Source organism: Sinohyriopsis cumingii, chromosome 11, assembly GCF_028554795.1.
Source record: "Sinohyriopsis cumingii isolate HCF-2022 chromosome 11, ASM2855479v2, whole genome shotgun sequence".
Taxonomy (NCBI): Eukaryota; Metazoa; Mollusca; class Bivalvia; order Unionida; family Unionidae; genus Sinohyriopsis; species Sinohyriopsis cumingii.
In genome coordinates, this window is record NC_142971.1 from 569002 (window position 1) to 593280 (window position 24279).

A 24279-nucleotide genomic window follows, 5' to 3' on the forward strand; every position below is an offset into this window, starting at 1 on the left:
AACGTTGACTTAGGAAATAGAACTTTAAATCACCACTGTATAATTCAACATATAAAATCTAAAATACCTATAAAAAATGGACCTTTTTCACCTCACTCATGTATTTAATATTTTTTGAATATTTATATTAGGCGGGTGTATGCAACATTAATTTTGTGCATAACAATTGTCCCTTGCACTCATAGTTCCCAAATGACGTCATCAGCAGCCATATTTGTGGTATGTTGATAGAGTTATCGTTGCGTTTATATCGTGTTTGGAAGTTGAAATAAATTCATTGAATATGACGATATTGTTACAAAACATTCGCAAATCCATATAATGTAAGTCAGGCTTTCTGTTAGTATCTATATATTCTGTGGATGCTTGACTCTTCTGTATAAGCTGATTTTGCTTCAGTTTAGGATTGTTCAAATTTACCTGTTTTGGTTGTTGCATTTAGGATAAACTGCCAGGTTGTCTATTGACCATTGTCCAAGCAAATTTGTCAGAATATCGTCTGATAGTGGTGACCTTATCGGGAAGCATCTATAGTAATGATTTTGGGAAAGTAACATGCAGGCATCTGATTTCCTGATAATTACATCTAGATGGATATCAACATGTCTAGGCAGGGAAAAAATGTGGAGGAGGAGTGTCATTTTAAAGAATACAAAACAAGTTTTTTTCCACACAAAAATGTTGAATAGCTTTATTACCATTGACAAATACTCGTATTCCATCCGAGTGCTAATATTCAAACAAATATTGCAATTACTTCAGAAGTTCAGCTGTAATGCGTGCGTGTATCCTTTACCTAAAGAGAATCATCACTTCGTCCTCAACTGTGGTGAGTCCTGCGGTTCTAGATCCTTTAGACGATCGATCTAATCTGTTGATATTTGACTCAACTGCCCGTCAGCCCTCGTGTAACAAGAGTAGTGAATAGGGGCACCCTACGTACAATGGGAATTAGCATTACAGACCCCCCTGGGCAAATCTACGTACAATGGAAATTTAACATGGCGAAAAATCGTGGGCAAATCTACGTACAAGGGGAATTAACATGGGAATAAATCGTGGCCACTTTACGTACAAGGGGAATTTAACATGGGAATAGAGTTTGGGCTTGTTTAGGGACAAGGGGAATTGAACATGGGATTTTTTTTTTTTTTTAAAAAAATTTAAAAAAAGGGTAGGCAATTGAAAAGTCATTCTCTTTTCGAGAAATATGCGTGGCCCTGAAAAGGGCCTTTGGGTTTATGTTAATGTATCCATTAACATAAAGGGCACCGCATTGGTCTTCTTGTCCTTAGGCTGCGTCTCACTGTAGGACCGTAAATCAGGACTCTTTTGAGGCATCCTTGTCTTTCTACGTAGATCCTACGTATCCACAGACTGGTGTTTGTCCTGTGGACAACGGTCCACTTGGATCGGACATACATGGGTATGTCCGTCCGGAACATCATGGAAGACACAAGCGTAGAAGATTGCACATCGGTCCACATCTTGAAGCGACGAGAACAGGTGAATCAATGCACTGAACTGCGCTTATTTATAGGTAGAGGTAGGATTGAAACGGATTGAGTTCATTCACCAGTCCAAACACGCGTTACAAATTTCAGTCAGCCCGCATCCAATCCGAAGAGAGTAGTCTGTGACATCAGTTGGTCTATATAGATTCGCTAGCGCTTGTGTGCAGTCAATCTATGCGACAGTGATTCAACATGACGGAAATTCAGAAAACGATCCATTGGGGTGCACCAACAGGGGAGACTGCCCAAGGGAACCCGGACTTTCAGAAGAGGTGAATTGGGATTTTGTGGATTTTCTTTCCTCGCAAGAATTTGTTCCGGAACCTTCGTTACCTTCTTCATTACCGCAAGTGGAGAATTTTAGACAGAGACAGAAAGAAGAATTGGAGAAATTTATACAACGACAAAAGGAAGCGGAACAAGTTTTTCTCCTACAGCAACAGCAGCAAGAAGAAGAGGTAAGAAAAAAACAACAGTAAGAAAAAAACAACAGCAACAACAGCAAGAAGAAGTAGTAGCAAAGAAATAAGAGGGTGAAAATCAAACGGTCACGGTACTGTTGGACATTTTAGCGGAGTTAAGAAGTCTGAAACAAATGTATCATACCTCTTTCTTACGACCGAAGAGAATACGACCTTCCCGAGCTAAACACGTCAACCCTGTGACTAAGCCTACCGTACCACCCTTAGTGATTTCAACCCAATCATCATCATCAACATTACGCAGTCCAGAAGTAGGCCTCGGCCGTGGCAAAGGCTTAAGGCAGTTAAAGTTGATTGCTTAAACTCACCCCTACACCAAAATAAAAAGGCCCTTTTCAGGGCCACCCACATTTCTCGAAAAGAAATATAATTTCAGTTTGCCAATAACTCAGAAAAAAATAAACCAACCCATTTTACCCCCTATAGTACGTGTCTTTGTATGAGTGCGTGAGTGTAGCTTCTTATTTTAAAATCATAACTCAAAGACACTTACCTTATATCATTAATTTATTCTTTTATCCATTGTTACAATCCAATTCACAATTCACAACAGAACACTTTAAACAAAAGTTCATTGACTTCTTCTTTCTCCTTGTTTAGTCTCTGTTTTTTTAATTTCTTCACCGTCACACTCTTTTCCTCTTCTTCCTCCTCACTTTCTTCCCTTCTTCTTTTCTTCTCCTGTTTCTTTTTCTTCACCTGTCTGCTTTCTTCCTCTGAAAAATCCCTCTCTTCTTCCGAAGAATCCCTCTCTTCTTCTGAAGAATCCTTCTTTTTTTCTGACTCCTCTTGTTTCTTTTTTGGGCAATCTGGAGACCAATGTCCTTTTTCTTTACAATAATAACAGGTATCTTGACTTTGGTCTTTTTTAGCCCCTGTTTTTGTTCTTTTTTGACGGTCTGGACACCCTGAAGACCAATGCCCTTTCTTCTGACAGATATAGCAAGTATCCCGACTCTTATCTCGAAAGGAAGGAGAGTAGTCCGTCGGCTGGTCTGAAGAGAATTTTCTAATGACCCCTCGCAAAGCTCTGACGAAACGTTCGATTTGGTTAGTCTCTTCCATCGTTGTGCTCGGCTTGAGAGTGAAATGAATAGTGAAAAGGACAAGACACACACCCTTTTTATATACGCTGGTCTGCCATGACTATAAATTAGTCTATGGTGTTTACACTTGAGTCATTTGACGTTTTTCACTCAAGATGAAACGATCCTATTCATTTGAGAAGAAAGAAGAAGAAAGTAAGAGGCAGAAACGTGATCTATCGCCTCTTACCAGAGCTGAAGTCTTGGCACAAATTCATGCCAGTGATTTTGAAGAGGACATGAGTGAACCAGAATCCGAACCCTCTAAACCAAGTTCGCCACCCTTAGTCAACCCTGAAAAATACTATTCCATTCGAGAGACGGAAAAGCGCTCCTCTAGAAAATTTAGAACCACGGCTTACACCTACACAGTGAAGTTTAAAGATTTCAAGGCTGACGTACAATTGGAGAAAGCAGAAGGGTTTATCACCGAGATGTGGGATTCTTTGCTCACCGCACTCAAGCGACAATGTCAACCCAAAGAAGACGATCGCTTGACACTATCCATAGATCACGACAGCTTGAAATCCCCTGTTTGGATCGAGTATAGCAGACCCGCAGAACTAACCCCTTCCAAAGTCATGGACAAGATTCAACACGTACAACAATCTAATGATCAGTTTGACATCACCGATGGAAAAGCCACACTGAAAATGGCTCACGTCTCTCCTCCTCAAGGGACTGGACGCAAAAAGGTCTTATTGGTGGACGACCTTCGCAGCACCAAAACAAGTCTCGTCCGAATTAACAACACTCATGCCCAGATGTGTTTAGCCCGTGCCATCGTGGTGGGACGAACCTATGCCAACAAGAACGACACGGCAGAATGGAAAAGAACTTGGAACACTATTCAAGGTTCCTATCGAGCCAAACAACGAAACGAAGCAGAACTCCTGTTGCAACAAGCCGGCCTGTCCAAAGACACACCCTGTGGCATTCCTGAGATGCAAAAATTGCAAGATGTCCTAGCTCCACGCTACACCTTAAAAGTGCACCCTCAAGAAATGCGCGGACCTCTGTTGTTTCGAGGCCAAAATTTTAAGGACGGAAAATACATTCATGTTTATTATCACGATGACCATTTCGATACCATTACCAGTATCACCGGATTCCTGGGATACAGTTATTATTGTGAGAAATGTGATTATGGTTATAACAATCGAGAGCAACACAAGCATTGTGGATCGAAATGCCCAGGATGTTTGGCCTCTCCACCCTGTCTGAGCGAAGAACCAGTGCCTTGTTCAACTTGTCTGCGCACGTTTGTCAGCCCTGCCTGTTACCAACAACATTTGAAGACACAAGGATCACAGAAGAAATGTGCTTGTCAACTGCTGAGATTGTGCCATACCTGTGGACAAGGCATATGTACCAATACTGCCAAGGCACACGTATGTCGAGGAAAGAAAAAAATGTCACATTTATCACCACATCGTGGACTTGGAACACCAATGCTACGTGCAAAAATACCAACCCCCACCAGAGAAAGAGGACGGTCACAAGAAGAAAGGCAATTTCATCTTTTTCGATTTCGAATGCATGCAAGAGACCGGCATTCACATTCCTAATTTCTGCGTGGCTCATCGAGCGTGCGAGAAGTGCATTCAAGAACCTATTTTCAGTCATTGCCCTCACTGCAGCAAGATTCCTGGAGGGCGTGAAAAAATCTTTCGGGGACCGAACACGTTAGCCAATTTTGCCCAATGGGTCTTAGACCCCATCGACAAGACGTGGAGCCAAGAGGACATCGAACGTTACGGAGATTGTCATCGTCATGCCACGGTGATGGCTCACAATTTCTCCGGATACGATGGACAGTTTCTTTTGAGATACTATACGGAACAAGGCACCGAACGTCCTAAAGTGACTTTGAACGGAGCCAAAATCATTTTCATGCAAGTGGGACAAGTACAGTTTAAAGATTCGATGAGCTACTTGGCCATGCCTTTGAGCCGAATGCCTAAAACGTTTGGAATGACAGAAATGGCTAAAGGGTACTTTCCACACTTTTTCAATACGGAAGCCAATCAACACGCCGTTCTACCCCATTTACCTGAGGCTCACTATTACGACCCCGACAACATGCGTACCGAACAACGAGAAGCTTTCTACGCTTGGTACCAGGCTCATGCCTCGGACCCTTTCGACTTTCAGGAAGAAATGCTAAAGTATTGTCGTTCCGACGTGGACATTTTACGACGTTGCTGTGGAAAATTTCGAGAACTTTTCATGGAACACGGAGGGGGTCGATCCTTTGAAAGAAGCTTGCACCATTGCCAAAGCGTGTTCCTTAGTGTATCGACAATGATTCATGCATGAAAACACCGTGGCTGTCATCAGTCCTCAAACGACCAACTTTGTCAAACGTCAATACTCGGTCAAAGCCCTACGTTGGTTACATTACTTGTGCGACAAGGAAGACAAGTGGATTCAGCATGCTCGCAACGGAGGGGGCGAAAAGACCATCGGAACGTATTCGGTCAATGGCTGGGACTTAGAAAACCCCAAGATCGTGTACGAGTTTAACGGTTGCTTATTTCACGGATGTCCCGTCTGTTACCTTGACCGTAGCACTAAAAATCAGTTTTTGCAACGAACCATGGAAGACTTGTACCAGGACACTTGTCAGCGACGCCTAAAGTTAGAACAGCAAGGATGCCAAGTGGTGGAAATGTGGGAACACGAGTACGATCACCGTATGAAAACCGATCCCGAGTTTAAACGTCTCGTGGAAAGTTACCAGTTCATGGACCCGCTGAACCCGAGGGATAGTTTGTACGGAGGAAGGACCAATGCCACCTGTTTGCTGTACCAAGCCGACGAAGAGAAAGGAGAAGAAATCAAATACTTGGACGTGTGTTCGCTGTATCCCTACGTGTGCAAATATTGTCGCTTTCCTGTAGGGCACTCGCAATTGCTGACGGAACACATCGACCTGAAAAACATTCGACAATACGAAGGCTTGATCAAGTGTAAAGTTTTGCCTCCCACGAACCTATACCATCCCGTCTTACCTCACCATTGTCAAGGCAAACTGATGTTTCCCTTGTGCCGTACTTGTGCCGAAACGTGCAACCAAGACCAGCCTTGCCATCACACCCAGGAAGAACGTGCCTTGACGGGAACCTGGGTCAGCGTAGAATTGTTCAAAGCTCTGGACATGGGATACCAACTGTTAGAAGTGTACGAAATTTGCCACTTTCCCAAGACACAGCAATACCACTAGGGTGACCCCACGCAGAAAGGCATTTTCGCCGACTACGTGGATGCCTTTTTGAAACTGAAGCAAGACGCCAGCGGCTATCCGTCCTGGTGTCACACTCCCGAAGACCAAATACAATTCAAAGAGAAATACTATGAACAAGAAGGCATCTCTTTAGACCACATCGAGAAAAACGAAGGCAGGCGATCGTTTGCCAAAGTGATGTTAAATTGCTTGTGGGGTAAAATGGCACAACGACCGTGTTTACCCAAGACGGAATATTTGACAGAACCTTCCCGCTGCTTACAAATGATTCACGACAAAACGAAGTACATGAAACACGTGGACGTCGTTCGCGAGGATTTGATCTTGGTCAATTACGAAGAAGATCTGGACTTTGTACAAGACGACCCTTTTGGAAATGTCATCATTGCGGCTTACGTGACAGCTCATGCTCGTTTAAAATTGTACGAAGCTTTAGAACTGTTAGGGGAACGCGTCCTGTACTTTGACACGGACAGTTGCATTTACATCCATCACACGAGTCAACAGCACCCTGACATCGAAGGAGACCGTTTAGGAGCCTGGACAGACGAGCATCCCGACGACAAGATTCTAAGTTTCGTCAGTGGCGGTCCCAAAAATTACGGTTACGAATACCGGGACAAACAAGGAGAAGTGCACACGACGTGGAAAGTGAAAGGACTGACTCTGAATTATCGTACCAGTCGTGTGGTCAACTTTGGGGTATTGAAAGAAGCCTTGCAATCGGGAGAGGATGGAAACTTTAAAGTGACCACCTATCAACCGAACAAGATTGTACGTTTACCCACTCACCACATCGTCAGTCGGCCCTTGGAAAAAGTCTATCAAATCGTGTACCAGAAGCGAGTGCGACTTCCCAATCATTTCACCTTACCGTATGGACACGTCGGTATTGGTCTGTATATGAAAAGGAACCCTAGGCAAGATCGACAGATCATTGGGACTACCAAGACCGAGCAAACAAGATGAATACTTTCAGAGAAACACAGAACAAGTTGTTTAGAAAGGCACAATTCAAGTGTGAGGCTTCGGAAGTGGAATGCGATTGTGAGCCTTGCGATGGGTACGATGCTGTACGTTGTGACCTTAGCGATGCCGTAAAGCATCATGGGAACTTTGTTCTCACTGCCCCTATCATGAAAAGTGATGCTGTGCGTGTCAAACCTGAGGGATGCGAAAGTGATGCCGCTCGTCCTCTTGGACATTTTACTGGGTTTCGTTTTAAAGGGGAATGTTCACCTTTACGTCTACCCCCCTACGGATGTCATCCAGCCCTGAGCAAACTCCTGTTCATGTCACCCAACCCTCATTGAAACGAACCTGTGAAAGACGAATATTCGTTCCCTGTGCGTTTGTCGGAATACTGCGACTTTGAAAATCGTCTTCAATCGTTCAAAGGAAAATGGCCTAAGTATCTTGGAGGACCGACCCCCGAAGAATTAGCCAGAGCCGGATTGTTCTACTTGGGCGAAGGAGATAAAGTCAAGTGCTTCAGTTGCGGTGTGTCACTTCACCACTGGGAACCGCAAGATTCGGCCTACGTAGAACATGATCGATGGTCACCGAATTGTCATTACTTACCCTTAGTTGGACCGAGACATTGAAGTAACTTACCATAATCTGTTCATGGATACTTTACAAGAGAACATTCGTGCTTTGCCTTTGGAGTTGAAAGAACGCATTTACCGAGAGCTGGTCAAAATACAAGTGAAACGTAAAGAACAATTGCATCCGTTACGTCACCGGTGTTTGAACCACTGGTACCTGAAGGCTATACAAGGACTGATTCAATTGAAAGTGTTCCATTGGACAGACATTGATCAACGATCCCCTGGTTTTAAAAAGGATTGGTTTGTTATGGACGATTCTATCTACTACATCATCGTAAACTTACTGCATCGAATTCCAGAGGAAGAGTTAACGAATTACCAACATCTTGAACACAATGTCAACTTAGTGAAAGAGGAAACTTCTGAACGAATTGTAATGTGTAGATTAGTGACTAAACGATTTAAATTCGACACTGAAGTAAAACCATGTTTGTGCAAAGAGTACATTTCTTGTGTCAGACCAAAGAGGATTTAGTATGACCTATTCATGGATACTTTGCTAGAGAACATTCGTGCTTTGCCTGTGGAGTTGAGAGAACGCATTTACCGAGAACTGATCAAAATACAAGTGAAACGCAAACGCAAAGTTATTTAACCGTTTTTAAATTATGCTCTGTTCCAAAGTACAAGAAGACTGATTATGAGTGGATATTACATTAGGCACAAAGTTAAACGAGGCTATTGGCCACCACCCAACGATTCCAAAAACAGTGTATATACTTATGGATACTTTACAAGGGAACATTTTGGGCTTGCCTGAGGAGTTGGGCTTATGTCACATGTGATTGAACAGATTCCGTGGAAGGAACTCAATGACCATATTCAAACCGTGGATCATTACCATCAATTATTACAAGAACTGTATCCATTCAATTTGGGTCGACAAGTGGTGTGTGTCTTAGTGACTTGTTTTCTGGGATTTCGTTTACCAGCCGATTCTTTGTGGACTCTTTACGATCAGTACTTACCACCTCAATGGCCTTAAATGGTCACGAAAAACTCCTTTTCCTCAAAGCCTTGCGTTTTCATCTGGATACTTCTCGACCTCTACGGGAAAAAAAGATTCGTCAACTTTTAGCTACCCAAGACGTGTATGACGATGTGTGTGTAGCTTGCGACTTACATCCCCATTGGACAGATGTCCGTGCCTGGAAAGAATGGGATTTTGAGGCTTGGACCCAAGAAATGGCCCAGCATGCACGAGAGTTGTTCAAGGAAAAAAGTTACTTTTCAACCCGTGTTAGTGACGGTGCCAGAAGAACCCGTCACCCAGGACGGGATTGTCGTGGACAGGCCTGAAAGACCCTTTCGGGAGGACACTTGTGTGACCTTACCCCCTACTATAGAACTGGTTAGAACATTACCCAAAACATGTTGTTGTACAGACACTTGTGTTTATTCCACGTTAATGGTTATCATGTGCCTTTTATCCTTGTACTTAAGCCTTTGGCTTTTATGTATTTTTGTCTTTCGTATTCATGTTTGAAAAAACATTCAATAAACGTGTTCTGAAAAAGTATATAAACTCTTGTCTTGTTTGTTTTAGTGTCACAAGTGACATTCCTCACACAATGGCTACCTCTGCTGTCTCTGCTCCCTCTTCCTCTACTGTCAAAGTCATCGACGAACACTTAGATCGTGCCAGTTGGGAGGCTTTGTATCTTCGCCATCCCTTTAACATGCTCATTGCTGGACCTAGCGGTTCAGTCAAAACCGAATTCGTCAAACGTTTGATCGAACATAAACATCATTTGATCGATCGACCACCTCAGCGGATCGTGTGGTGTTACAAAGAGTGGCAATCGGCGTACAGCCTCTTGCGAGAAAGTCAAGGCGATTCCATCGTGTTTGTGGAAGGCATTCCTAAAGAAGACGACGGTATCGTCTCTGACTCCCGTCAAACCCATTTGGTCATTTTCGACGACATGTTAGGAGAAGACCAAGAAGAAATTAAACTGTGGTTCACGCGTAAAGGGCATCACCGTAATGCCAGTGTCGTTTACATCACCCAAAATTTGTTTCAACAAAGTAAAGCCCATCGCACCATCAGTCTCAATGCGCATTACGTGGTCTTGTTTAAAAGCCCTCGAGATAAATCGCAAGTGCAAGTCTTAGCCAAACAGTTAGGAACGCCTTGGCTGACTCAGGCGTACGACGATGCCACTCAAACGCCACACGCCTATTTACTCGTCGATTTGAAACCTACGACCCCCGAGGATTTGCGATTTCGTACCCACTTGTTTCACCACTGGTGCCAAGACGGAGGGCCTGTCCTGTACACGTCTCCGTCCTCGACTTCATTTCACTCCACATAAAAAATTCTATAAATCCTCAGACCCTTTTTCGTCTGTCTCACATAGTGTGAATATGACGTCCCTTCAGTCGCATCTTCCCGTCAAATTGATTCGTGCCTTGTATGGCAACAGTCGAGAAAAAAATCCACAAATACGAGCTCGTGTCTTAGAAGCTAGTCTCAAAGAAGTCTTACGATGGTTCACGGTGACGGCACGTCAATTACTCCAAGGAATCATTCAGATTCCTCATCAAACCAAACGCTTTTCGATCGAAACAAAGTCGCTTTGGTCCAACTGGCCGATCCCCGCATCGACACTCAAACCAAAAAACAAATCATTTTGAAACCTGGAGAGAGCGGTACTCTAGGAGGGGTCATCATTCGCTCACTCTTAAGATGGGATCCTAATGCCCCCAAAGTTATACCCAAGAAAAAAGTCCAACGAAGCTCCAAGAAGAAAAAGACCAGGTCCCCAAGAAGAACCTCTCCAGCGGCGGGACCCTCCTCTGACCAGACACCACCCCGGAAAAAGATAAGAAGCCCCCAGAAAAAGAAACAGAGAAAAAGTCCCCAGAAAAAGAAAAGTCCACAGAAGAAAACTAGTCGCAAGAGAGGCACTTCGGCCAGGAAGCAACCTTACACTCGCAAACCACGACGTGCCACAGCGGTGACTGCGTCTCCGGCAGCCTCACGTTCATCCACTTCTCCGTTGATGACACCAAGAACTGAAGAGTACTTGGAGACGTTGATCACACCAAGAACTTCTCCGTTGATGACCCCCAAAAGAACTTCCCCAGTGGCAGGACCCTCCAATTTAGTGGCAGTGGCTGCTGCTCACAAAGTACCTTCTCCCAAAATCAAAGTCCAAGAAAGATCGGGCATGTTACAAAGTTTACTGGATTTGTCCAAGCAAGAACTGGCTCGATTTAGTCCGTTACGTACCCCTGCACGACGTGTCATGCCTGTCCTCAAACTGATACGACGTAAAGACAATCAGTGGCGACGCGTTCCAGTATAAAAAAGGGCCTGTGACCAAGTAGGGTATCAGTGTTTTTTGGTGCTCCTGAAGACTCAAAGATGTCACCCTCCAGAAAACCCCAAGGAAAGAAAAGGAAAGGACTACCACCACGTTTAGTCAAACATGGGGACATGTTATCTGTCCTGTCCAAAGCTTCTCCACCTCTACGAAAAAAACTCATTCAATCGGCCTCCAAAGAGGTCATCGATACCGTGTGCGAATGTTGTTTGAACGTCTTGAAAGGCACGATCCCTTTGTCCAAACACCAGAAACAATGCTTAGGCAAACATCGTCACGTTCTTCGCCAAATGGTTCAAAAGAAAATTCCCATTCGTCAAAAAAAGAAGATGTTGGTCCAACGTGGAGGCATTTTACCCCTCTTGTTAGGTCCCATACTGAAAGGAGTCTTGGGAACCATGTTGGGAGGACTGGTGGGAGCAAGATAAAAAGGCCCTCGGAAGTCCCAAGATCTCAGAATCGACCCCTGACAACCCCATGGAAGGACGAAAACTAGCTTTAGTACCTTACAAACGATGGATGGAATACCATCGGTGGCAAGAACAACACACCCCGCATTTACCTCCCAATCCTCATTTGAGCGAGATGTCCCAGTTACAACACGAATTGCAGTCCTTGATGGATCGCCAAGATTTGTCCGAAACAGAAAAATCGCAAAAGTACGGTCAACTCTTGCAACGACTGCAACTCTTTCACCAGAAAGCTTTAGACGAAACAGCTCTACCCACTCTGAAAGATTTTAAGAGCTTGATGAAAAGTCCAGCACCATCACCAGTACCAGTACAAGTACCAGTACCATCACTACCAGTGATCAAGACAGAAAAAGGAAAAGAAGAAGAAGAAGAAGGGTTTCAAACTCCACCAGAAAAAGTACGCAAGTTAACACCACAACCTACCTCCAGAATTGGATGGATTAAAAAGATGATGGCCACCCCTTCTTCATCACAAGAGAAAAAGAAAGTGAAGACAGAAGTGAAGACAGAAGTGAAACAAGAACCGATATCCCCCGCTCAGACATCCTCCTCTTCAACACATATTGCCGGTCGCACACGCAAAGCATTGCAATCCAAGAAAATACCCCAAGAGAAAAAGAGTAGCATCCTCCAAGAGTGGGTACCTTATTAACACACCAACCAACACAAAAAAATGGAAAAAGTATTAGCCAGCATTGACAACGATCCATCCCATCCTGCAGGTTACGCAGGAGTTCAAAAATTTTATCGTGTTGCCAAAAGTCGATTGAAAAGTCTCCGTTTACCTCAAGTGCAACGATGGTTACAAGAACAAGCTACCTACACTTTACACAAACCCATTCGACGCAAGTTTGCCAGAAGTCGCACCCGAGTGGAAGGCATCGATCATCAATGGCAAGCCGATTTAGCCGATGTCTCTCATTTGGCCAGCTACAATCGCGGCTACAAATATTTGTTTTGTGTCATCGACGTCTTTTCCAAATTTGCTTGGGTCGTGCCCTTGACTTCCAAATCGAGCAGCGAGTTAACGCGAGCCCTGCAACGGGTGTTGAAACAAAGCGGTCGTCACCCTCTTCGATGGCAAACGGACAAAGGTACCGAATTTCTGAACCAAGCTTTCCAAAAAGAATTAAAGAAACGTGACATTCATTTTTTTTACCACCGAGAATCCCGAAACCAAAGCCAGCATCGTGGAACGTTTTCAACGCACTTTGAAAGAACGCATGTGGAAATATTTTACGCATCACCACACTCTGAAGTACATCGACATCTTACCGCACCTGGTGCAAGCGTACAACCAATCTTACCATCGAAGCATCGGACGTGCCCCGCAAGACGTGACTCATGAGAACGAAGTGCTGAAGTTTGAGCACCTGTTTGGTACGTCCCCGACGAGGGCTGTCCCCAGGAAAAGTTGAGAGTTGGCCGTAGGAGATTGGGTGCGCATTGGCAAAACCAAACGCACTTTCGACAAAGGTTACTTACCTAACTGGACAACCGAATTGTTTCGCGTCACTGGACGAGTGCATGGCCGTCATCCTGCCGTCTATAAATTGGAAGACATGAACGGAGAAGTGCTCAAAGGAACGTTTTATTTGCCCGAGTTACAACGTGTCACCAAAAAAGAAGACGACGTGTACGACATCGAAAGCATTCTCGAACGCAGAACCCGTAAAGTGGGCAAACGACGTGTCAAAGAAGTCAAAGTACGTTGGAAAGGATATCCACCCAGTTTTGATTCTTGGATCGACGCTTCGCAAATCATCGACTATAAAAAGAAGTGACCATTATGCCCTTTCACACAGCAGACGCAGCTACGTCGACCACTCCTCCTTCACCTAGTTCTTCTGTGCAAGATTTACAAAAACAACCCTTGTGGGTGTGGTGTGGAGAACGTGTGCCTAAAACGCAAATCATCTTTTTCTGTCAAATCTTCGTGGTGTATTGTGTCATCGGGGCAGCCATTGTCAATTTGAGTTTGCAACAAGGAGACAAACAATTGTGGAGCATTTTATTGAGCAGTTGCATCGGTTACCTGCTTCCCAATCCCTCCCTGAAATTCTCCTCGAACGGGAACCACGGGAACCTTGTGTCCAGTGCCAGTGTCAGTCACCACTCCAACCACAACCAGAACCCCATTTTGGGCGGAGACACGCCTCTGACGTCCAGTAACCCCTCGGACAGCCACAGAACTCTGGAATTATGAGTCACCAAAACCAATTTTACTTAACCTTACCCAGTGACAGTTCCATGGAGGTGTTTCCCCACAACAAGTTGTGCTGTTACACGGCCAAATTACCTCAGGGCATCCCCTTAGATCACGAAGCCCATTGGGGAGTGGCTTTAGTGGAAATCATTCACCCGACCCAAGTCCTCAATGTCCTTCCCAATCAAAAGTTTTTTGATGTGGAAGTTCATGACGAGCAAATGCAACAGTGGATGGATAGCAATGTCAAATATGACAAGAAAACCCGTACACAAAATCAAATGTACACCACCTATCACTTGTTCATTCCCCCAGGCTATTATTTTAGTGGTCAACATTTGGTCAACACCATAGCCACCAGGTTTAATGGCGTGTTTCTGAAAGCTTTGGAGCATGTCAACAAAAGTGTCACCATGGAGTACCACAAAGCAGCTCGTCGCTTCTCGATGAAATTTGAACGAAGTAAAATCATGTCCATTTTATTTTGTCCTGAATTGTATGACATGTTGGGCGGAGACATGAACATGAGAATGGTCATGATGAAGAAAAACGAATTACCCATCGTTTACGACAACGAGTCTTTTAGCAAGTTATTTCGTACCCCAGTAGAACTGAATCAAGGACTGAATTTGATGTTCGTGTATTCCGATGTGGTGGAGTACAACGTAGTGGGACACACCTCTGTGCCGTTACTTCGTGTCATTCCTTTCAAAGTGGATTCTGCCGCGAACGCTGACGAGGAAGGTGGAAACACTTACCACGTCCACCGCGAATTTGTCCATCCTCACTATTTGCCTGTCAGCCAGTCGTACTTGGACACGGTCAACATTACTATGAAAGGAGATTTGGGACAAAATATTCCATTCACCAAAGGAAAAGTCACGGTGAAACTCCATTTTCGAAAACGGTTCTCTCACGACTCGTAAGTCATGTATCCAGTGTACCGAGGGGTTGCACGACAGCGAGGACACGGTTTAGGAGATATGTTAAAATCGGCCTTTCGTTCGGTGGCCCCGGTGTTGAAACCGATGGTGACACGCGGATTGCACGCATTGAAAGATGCGGCACTGACGCAAGGCAAAGAATTTCTCCAAAATGTCATCATCGACAAACAAAACCCTAAAGAAGCCTTCATGAGGGCAGGCAAAAATGTCTTGCTGCAAACGGGCAAAGACATTCTAGGCCGACGAGACACACCTATAAATGCCCTGCACGCTACCGAGTCAGGCATTCAGCAAGGACAAGGCAGAAAGAGACGACGAGGAAAACACCCTTTCACTAGACTTCAAGCTAGAAAGGCCAAGAAAAGAAGAACCGTTCGAGACTTAGACGTTTTCGATTATTGAGAAAAGAGACAAAAAAAATGATGCACCGAGAGTCTTGAGCTTGTTTTAAGATGGAACTGGATCTGTTTGCCATGCCCCCCACCATGATGACCATGCAAGAATCCCAGTGGGTGGAATTTCACCCCGTCTCCTCATTGACAGCCTCAGCTCCCATCGAGTTTGAAATCAAAGGACAGCCCGAAGATTACATCGATCTGAATAGCGGTTACTTGTACTTGAAAGTCAAAGTTGTCGATGAGGAAAATTCGACCCTAGATGGCGATGAGGTAATAGCTCCCGTCAACAATTTCATGCATTCCTTGTTTAGCGGAGTGGACTTGTACTTGAACAACAAACTGGTCAGCAGCAGCATGGATACTTACCCTTATCGAGCGTACCTGGAAAATCTCTTGACGTACGGAATAGACGCCAAGAACACTCATCTCAATGCCTGTGTGGTATGGGAAGCTGACGAAGCAGGCCAGTTTGAAACATTCGAAACTGATGCAACCAAAACACCAAGCAATGACGGATTTATAGAATGAAGAAACAAAATCAAAAACGGACAAAGTTTAGAACTGATGGATCGTTTGTATTTGGACATGTGGTTGCAAGAGAAATATTTGCTGAACGGGGTAAATGTTCGCCTGAGACTGAATCGTAGCAGTGCCACTTTCCATTTGATCGGTAGTACCGCTTGCAAAACTGTCATCGAGGAAGCCAGGCTCTACGTACGACGCGTGGAAGTGTTACCTAAAGTGATATACGACGTCAGTCAAACGTTGAGCAGAACGACCGCCATGTATCCGATCCGTCGCGTGGAAGTGAAAACCTTCACCATTCCCAAGGGACAGCGATCCATGATCGAAGATCATCTGTTCCAAGGACAGTTACCCAAACGTTTGATCGTTGGTATCGTCGAGAATACAGCCTTCAACGGAGAATTGGGTAAAAATCCTTTCTACTTTCAAAATTTTGGCGTGTCCAAAATCAAGTCAGTCGCGATGGCAAAACCTTGTGTACCCGACCTTTTGAAGCTGACTTTGAGAAGAAGAATTACTTGAGATCGTACTTGTCCCTGTACGAAGCCACCGGTCAGTTAGGAACCAACACCAGTCACGGTATTACGTACGAGGATTATGTAGGAGGCTACGCTTTGTGGGCTTTTGATTTCACTCCAGACCAAGGCAGCGACGAGGGACATTTCCACCCTATAAAATCCGGCCAGATTCGTGTGGAAATTCAGTTTAAAGACCGAATCCCTGATGAAACGGTGAACGTCATCCTGTATGCAGAATTCGATAATACCATAGAAATCAACAGTTTGAGAGAAGTCATTCTAGGTTACTAGAAACCATGGAAGACTGTTATCCCTCTTTACCTAGTGGAGAAACTTTGGACATGAAATGTGCGGAGACTGTGAAAGAAGAAGTGATCATGATGAAGTCAAGATGGCCAGAACAAGAAGCCCATTTAGTCTGCTGTTTTGCCAAACACTTGGTGGAAAAAATGACGGAATTGATCAAGAAAAATTGTTATGGATTTCAAAACGCTCATCCCAGTCAAATTCAACACGATAAAGGCCTGATGTTGAGTCAAGAAGAAAAATTGGACGAGTATCTGGACGAGGCTTGGAGTCTCATCTCGGACGAAGACGTGTTACACCAGTGGTATAAAGACTTGCGTGAACATTCTTGTCCACCATTAACCACTCAAGAGATCCATCGTATCGAAGCTCTCCTGAATCAGAGTGAGGAGACGAAACGAAGAAACGGTTATTTGTCAGACATTTTCAAGCAAAAAGTCAGGATCGAATTGACGACTTATTATTAAATGTGAAGAAGAAAAAACAACACAAATGGATACCTGGGAACTTTATTACCTTTTGAACCAAAGTTCGTATACGTCTTCTTGGAATCCTGTTGTCTGTGCTAAAGATGAACTCCCTCATCGCAAACCTAAAGACCATCTAGCTTACGTGATCAACACGGACGACAGTCATCTCCCAGGAACCCACTGGGTAGCCGTCTACTTTCCTCAAGAAGGATGTGTGGAATATTTCGATTCGTACGGATTGCCTCCTTTGGAAGACGATATCATTGACTTTATGAGAAGAAATGCCCAGACCACCCGATTCAATAATGTGAAATTACAAGGCACAGATTCCTTGGTGTGTGGACAGTACTGTGTGTATTTTCTGCATCATCGCAGCCTAGGTTGTACCTTAGAACATTTAGTGACTCATTTTGATCCTCGTTCTTCTTCTAGAAACGATGTGAAAGTAGATCGATGGTTTTGTGACCATTATGCTTATCTTTTGTCTCAAGCTAGGAAACGTAGTGTCCATCAATGGCCTAATGACTTCCAACAGTGGAAATCACAATTTTATTCACAACGTTGTCAGCCATGTTCAAAGTAGACTGTAAATTAAAAAAAATGTTTGTAATTTGAAACAATTGATTGATGTTATATTGTTGGATTATTGTTAAAAATGTTAGAGTTGTAGTTTAGTGTTAAGTGATTATTGAATAAAAAATGTTGTGTTTTGAAAAAAAATGCCTTTGTGGTTAGTTTAGCTATAAGAATGTTGGATTCATGCTCTTTCATTTCTTGCTATCCCTCTCATGACGCTCACTGAACGTTGCGACTCGAAAACCGTGTGGGGGATGTTTTTCTTCACGTCCGCGCTTTGACTTTAAGAACCGGGTTGTTTCCAGTCTAACCATCCATTGTCGACTCATCCTCCTACGAAGATGTGCTCCAAACTAGCTAAGCTCAACGAAGCCTACGTGAATTTGCATCGGGTCAGACAGTCTGATACCGAAGCCAGAAGAAATATGTTGTTGTTGTTGTGGGGTTTAACGCCATTTTTCAGCACACGATAGGCTATACATGGCGGCCAGTATTAATGGTGGAGGAAGAACCCGGGAAAGCCCCGGAAAGAACCACCGACCCTCGAGAAGCTACTGGCAAGCTTTCTCACATACCCACATTGGCCGAATCTTAGACTCGAACCGCCGCAGACAGAGGTGAGATGGCAGTGATCCGTAACGAAGAGCGCTTTAGACCACTCGGCCACTCGGGGCCCCCCAGAAGAAATAGAGAACGTGAGAATGTTAAAAGTCACTGAAGACCTGATAGAAGAGCTCTTCAGAGAAGAAGTGAACAGGGAGAAAGAAGAATGGACAGAGAAGTACAGACTTCAGAGACAGCAGCAACAACAACAGCAGCAGCAACCTGAACCTGACAGAGGCTTTGTCGATTGTCGTATCGACACCAAAGAGTTCTTCTTCTCTTTCCGAAGAAGCAGACCTATCGCCAGAAAGTCTATCCTCAGAGGACATCGCATTCTTAGAAACTAAAAAAGATTGCCATATCAAACAAAAAAAGACAAAAAAAACCCAGCCCTTTTCAGGGCTACCCGAATAGTCTAGAAAAGAAATAACTATCAATTTGCCAATGTGTGTGAGTAGGTAGAGTAGTGTGAATATAAACACTAACTCTTTTTTAAAAAATGTGAAGGTATGTGTTGGTGTATAAGATTGTGTGTTTGTAAGTGCTCAAGTACGTAGGTATGGATAGTAGATTAATATGATGTTTTTTTTCTGTTTGAGGTGTGGGGAGAGTAGATTTGGGGGTTGGATTGGATTGCTTTGCGTATTTGGATAGTCTATTGAAGTGATTAATGAAAAAAAAAATTAGAATAGGAATGGGTAGCATAAAAAAGTGAGTGAGTGTTTCTTTTAGGTCCGCGCGTTGTTTCTTTGGTCATGATCTAGGTAAGATCAATTTTATGTTTTTAGGGGGATGTTTTCCTTCACGTCCGCGCTTTCACTATAAATTGAAACTCGCTGGGCAGTCTAGCTACCCTTGTTGATTGATCAACACAAGAATGAATAGCAGAATAAGCAAACTTCTTGAACTCCAGATACATCTGGAATATGTCAGGCGCCTGTTAAATGAACTGGCCGCGGAGGCTATAGTAGAAGAGGAAAGAATAAAGAAGGAAGAGGAGGAGAGAAGACAGAGGGAAGAGGAGGAAAAGAAAATAGAAGAGAGGATGTCGTACAATATTCCCGAGACAGAGGATTGGGGTGCTGAAGCGAATCATCCTCCCTCTGCGCTCCCCAGAAGAAAGGTGAAAGGAGACTGGGGAAGAAGATGCGTGTGTGGCGCCAGGCCAGGAAGGTGCCATCATTAGATAGGTGAATCTGGAGTTAAAAAAAAAACAGCCCTTTTAAGGGCTACCCCAATCTCTAGAAAAGAAATAACCATCAATTTGCCAATGTGTGTAGGTAGAGTAGTGTGAATATAAACACTAACTCTTTATTCATAGTGAGAGTGTATGTGTTTGCGTGTTTGTGTTTGTGTTTGTAAATGCTCAAGTAAGTTTGTGTGAATAGTAGTTTCTTTATTGTTTCTTAGCGTATGTGGAGAATATAGTTTGGGTTTTATTACATGAAATGAGAAAAAGTGGGGATGTTTTCCTTCACGTTCGCGCGTTGTTGGGTCATGATCTAGGTAAGATTAATTTTATTTTTTTAGGGGGATGTTTTCCATCACGTCCGCGCTTTGACTATAAGAACCCACAAAGTTTGATGTTGGAACCATTCTAAGGAATAACTGAGACAAAATGACTCAAGTATCAGTTCTATTTAATCTATTGAGAGACATCTATTTCTGGATAATGGATGTAGAATATGTTTTAGGAAGAATAGAAGAGGAATGGAGGCATGGAGATATGAAAGACTTTGTAAAGAGTCAAGTTCAAGGCCTAAAGACAGCAAGAGATATCATAGCAGGGATGATTGAAGAAGAAGTCAATAAGTCAAGAGGCTTCATTAACCCACCTTACTTCAGAGTGGGAAGTTTGAAGGAAGCACTGGATAATGTCATCAAAGTCCGGTGCTTCCTAGAAAAAAATATTGTACTGGACAGAGTGGAGAAATGTAAAATGGGGATTGGAAAAGGTGAAGAAAGGGGAAGATCTGATGAGAAAAGTAATGGAGGAAGAAGTAGAGAAGATTAAAGAGAAATGGAGGGAAGAAAGAAAAGATGTGGAAAACAAAAAGAAACAGGCAGAGTTTGAGAGGTTGAATCAGAATTGGATAAAAGTTCAGGAAGAGTTTAGAGCTCTAGGTCATCCTGACTGGATGCCAGAAAAGGAGAAAAAGAAGACAGGAATAGTGACAAAAGTGAGAAGATGGTTGAAGAAGTGGAAGTGTTAGAAGAAACCCAAAGGCCCTTTTCAGGGCCACGCATATTTCTCGAAAAGAGAATGACTTTTCAATTGCCTACCCTTTTTATAAATTTTTTTTCAAAAAAAAAAAAAATCCCATGTTCAATTCTCCTTGTCCCTAAACAAGCCCAAACTCTATTCCCATGTTAAATTCGCCTTGTACGTAAAGTGGCCCACGATTTATTCCCATGTTAATTCCCCTTGTACGTAGATTTGCCCACGATTTTTCGCCATGTTAAATTTCCATTGTACGTAGATTTGCCCAGGGGGGTCTGTAATGCTAATTCCCATTGTACGTAGGGTGCCCCTATTCACTACTAACAAGGTAGCAGCTGAATAAAAACCATTCATGTCGATTGCTAGATTCGTTAGAATGTCACCGAAATGAGGGTTCAAGCTTACCCCTTTGTCATTTTATAAGCATAAATGCAAGAATGTTAATGCCATTACAAATATATATAATCAAATCACACATCACATTATTACTATATGTCAGAATAAGAGTAGGTTCAATACTTTCAGCAGAGATGTACTCGTATTTACGCGATCATGATAAAAGAAACAGACGACAACGACAATCAGCCTTCTTCTTTAAAATAATACGCGCCGTTTTACAAGGGCGACCTCTAGCGTGGAACTTCGCAGTAATTCTCGACCTGTACATGGTAACTTTCAAACTGTGTAAATGCATAAAAGGTAATGGCGCCTCACGACTGAATACACGAATTATAAATCTTACTACTCGATATTATTTTGAAATGTTCAGGCATACCATTTAACAATAAAAAATACGAATTCTGAGTAGCACTATGAAAGGTCCAACCACCGCTGTGTAATGTAACAGATACAATCTAAACTCACGACTTACGACATGGAACTTGCATCACAAAGAATGTGAATCAAGATGGTACATTGAAATTATCGACATACGACTTTAACATTTCAACAACCGCTGTGTTTTTCGATATACAGAATCTAAAAACTCGACATTGGACATCGAAATTTCAACAAACGCTGTGTAATCCAACAGATAAAATCTAAATGTCGATATATGAAATGGAACTTTCAACACAAACAGTTTAATTCAAGACGTGAATTCAAAATTCTCGACAAAGACACTGAAAGTTTAACTACCGCGGTGTAATTAAAATTATAAAATCTGAAACTTCGACAATGTACGTGTAACGTTCAACCATAAGTGTGTAATTTTCGATATAGAAACTGAAATGAAACTTTAATGACAAGCAGTTTGACGCAACACGTAAAATTTGAAGTCTCCACACATGACATTAACATTTCAAAAAACACTGGGTAATTCAAAAGATACAATACAAAAACTCGACACTGGACATCAAACTTTCAACAATTGCTGTGTAAATGAATCAACGAAATTTCAATATTCAACATAAAAAATGGAACTTTCAACACAAACAGTTAGATTCAACAAGTAGTATGAAAACTCTCGACATATGACATAAATTTCAACCGCTGCTGTGTAATTCAGACAACACAATCTAAAACCTCGAAAATGAAATACAATAATAAGGACAAGTGATTTGATTAAATAAATTAAATTAAGTGTATTTCTCGATATATGATAATAACATATAAACTCCAACGTTCTAGTTGGACCAGCTTTAGTCCGCTACGGCGTTGTAACTTAGTCTATTCAGTTACAACACAATTTAGTCTCCTTCTTTAGAATAGAGGACGGTTCCATCAAAGCAAGGCCTCGAGGATAAACTTCCTTAAACTTATATGACACTATATTAGGTTACTCAGAACATAGCAAACACTTACCACAAACGGATATTTAAGAAAATATATCCGGAAATTGTCAAAGGCACGAGATTTCATCCATAAAGGCATCCACCAACAACGCATATTTCACGATCTATATCTATGGTCCGATATATTACATATGTTATTATTAAAGTCAACATCAAAATCAGTGTTACTGGCCTTTAACAATACCGACTAATATAGTATGTCCTGCTATCAAATTATGGGATATATCTTTTGACACAAAATTACAGCATATGCAAAGAACATATTCATCCCCGCACACTAGCATTATGACACTAAAGAAAATAAATAGACAAATAACACCTGAAATCTTTCAAACTGTTCCTAGCTATATGTAAAACGCAACAATCCTTTTATATACACGTAGCTCTGACAACGTTTGGTATCAAACTGGTAGTTTCGGGATATTTAGGGGTCTAAGAATACCTGCTTCCTGCATGTACAGATGGATAAGCAGTGTTACGCAAAATAGTACATCCCTGGCGAGATTCGAACCCCCGACCTCTGGATTAGAAGTCCAGCGCACTATCCACTGCTCTACAGGGACGTTACATCCTACGTTTCTTCGTTCATTTATAGTTTATTTAGCGCCATAAAGATGAAGTAATAGAAAGTGACATGGTTAAAAGATGATTAGAGAGTTAAATCAATTTATACAACAAACTGAACTCATTTTTTTCCATCGAATGACTGTACGCTGGACCAGCTTTTGTCCGCTACTGAACTATAACTCAGTCTACTCAGTTGAAAGACAATTTAGTCTCCTTTATTAGAATAGAAGACGGTTCCATCAAAGCATGGCCTCAAGGATAAAACTTCTTAAACTTATATGACGCTATATTAGGTTACTAAGAACATAGCGGGCCCTGAGTGGCCGAGTGGTCTAAAGCGCTCACCGTTCCGGATCACTGCCATCTCACCTCTGTCTGCGTGGGTTCGAGTCCAAGGCTCGGCTAGCGTGGGAACGTGGGAAAGCCTGCCAGTAGCTTCTCGTGGGTCCGTGGTTCTTCCATGGGTTTTCCAGGATTCTTCTTCCACCAGTTATACTGGCCGCCATGTATAGCCCATCATGTGCTGAAAAATGGCGTTAAACCCAAGAACAACTAAGAACATAATAAACACTTATCACAAACGGATATTTAACAAAATATATCCGGAAATTGTTAAAGGCACGAGATTTTATTAATGAAAGCATCCGCAAACTACGCATATTTCACCATATATATATATATATATATATATATATATATATATATATATATATATATATATATATATATATATATAAGATATGTAAAACGTATTACATATCTTATTATTACAATCAACATCAAAATTAGTGTACTGGCCCGTAACAATATCGACAGCTACGATATGTCCTGCCTTACATATGCGTTATCTTGCGATCAAATTAAGGGATATACCTTTTGACGCAAAATTACAGCATAGGGAAAGAGGTGTATACACCCTCGCGTCACTAGCATCATGACACTGAAAAAGGAAATTGACAAATAACATCTGAAATCTTTCAAGCTGTTCCTAACTATGTGTAAAACACAACAATCCTTTCATACAAACGTAGCACTGACAACGTTTGGTATCCAACTGGTAGTTTCGGGAGATTTAGGGGCTTAAGAATACCTGCTTCCTGCATGCACAGATGGATATGTAGTGTGACGCAAAATGGTACATCCCTGGCGGGATTCGAAACCGCGACCTCTGGATTAGAAGTCCAGCGCGTTATCCACTGCACTACAGGGACGTTACAGCCAACGTGGATAAGATCATTTATAGTTTGTTTAGCGGCATAAACATGAAGTAATATCAAGTGACATGATGATTAGAGACATAAGACAATTTATAGAACTGATCCCTTATCATGTAATGGAGCAAGAAAAATCATGAATAAAGTCAGAAAAACAACTAGTGTAGAAATCTGCTACATCGGTATAATTATGTTGTG

The 24279-nt window shown here is 42.6% G+C and overlaps 1 non-coding gene across 1 annotated transcript; it reads right to left on the reverse strand.

Moving 5' to 3' along the window:
* Positions 1 to 24005: 24005 nt before the first annotated feature.
* On the reverse strand, positions 24006 to 24078 carry Trnar-ucu (transfer RNA arginine (anticodon UCU)). Its single transcript has one exon. It is a non-coding gene; the product is annotated as a tRNA-Arg (tRNA).
* Between the last annotated feature and the right edge of the window lie 201 nt (positions 24079 to 24279).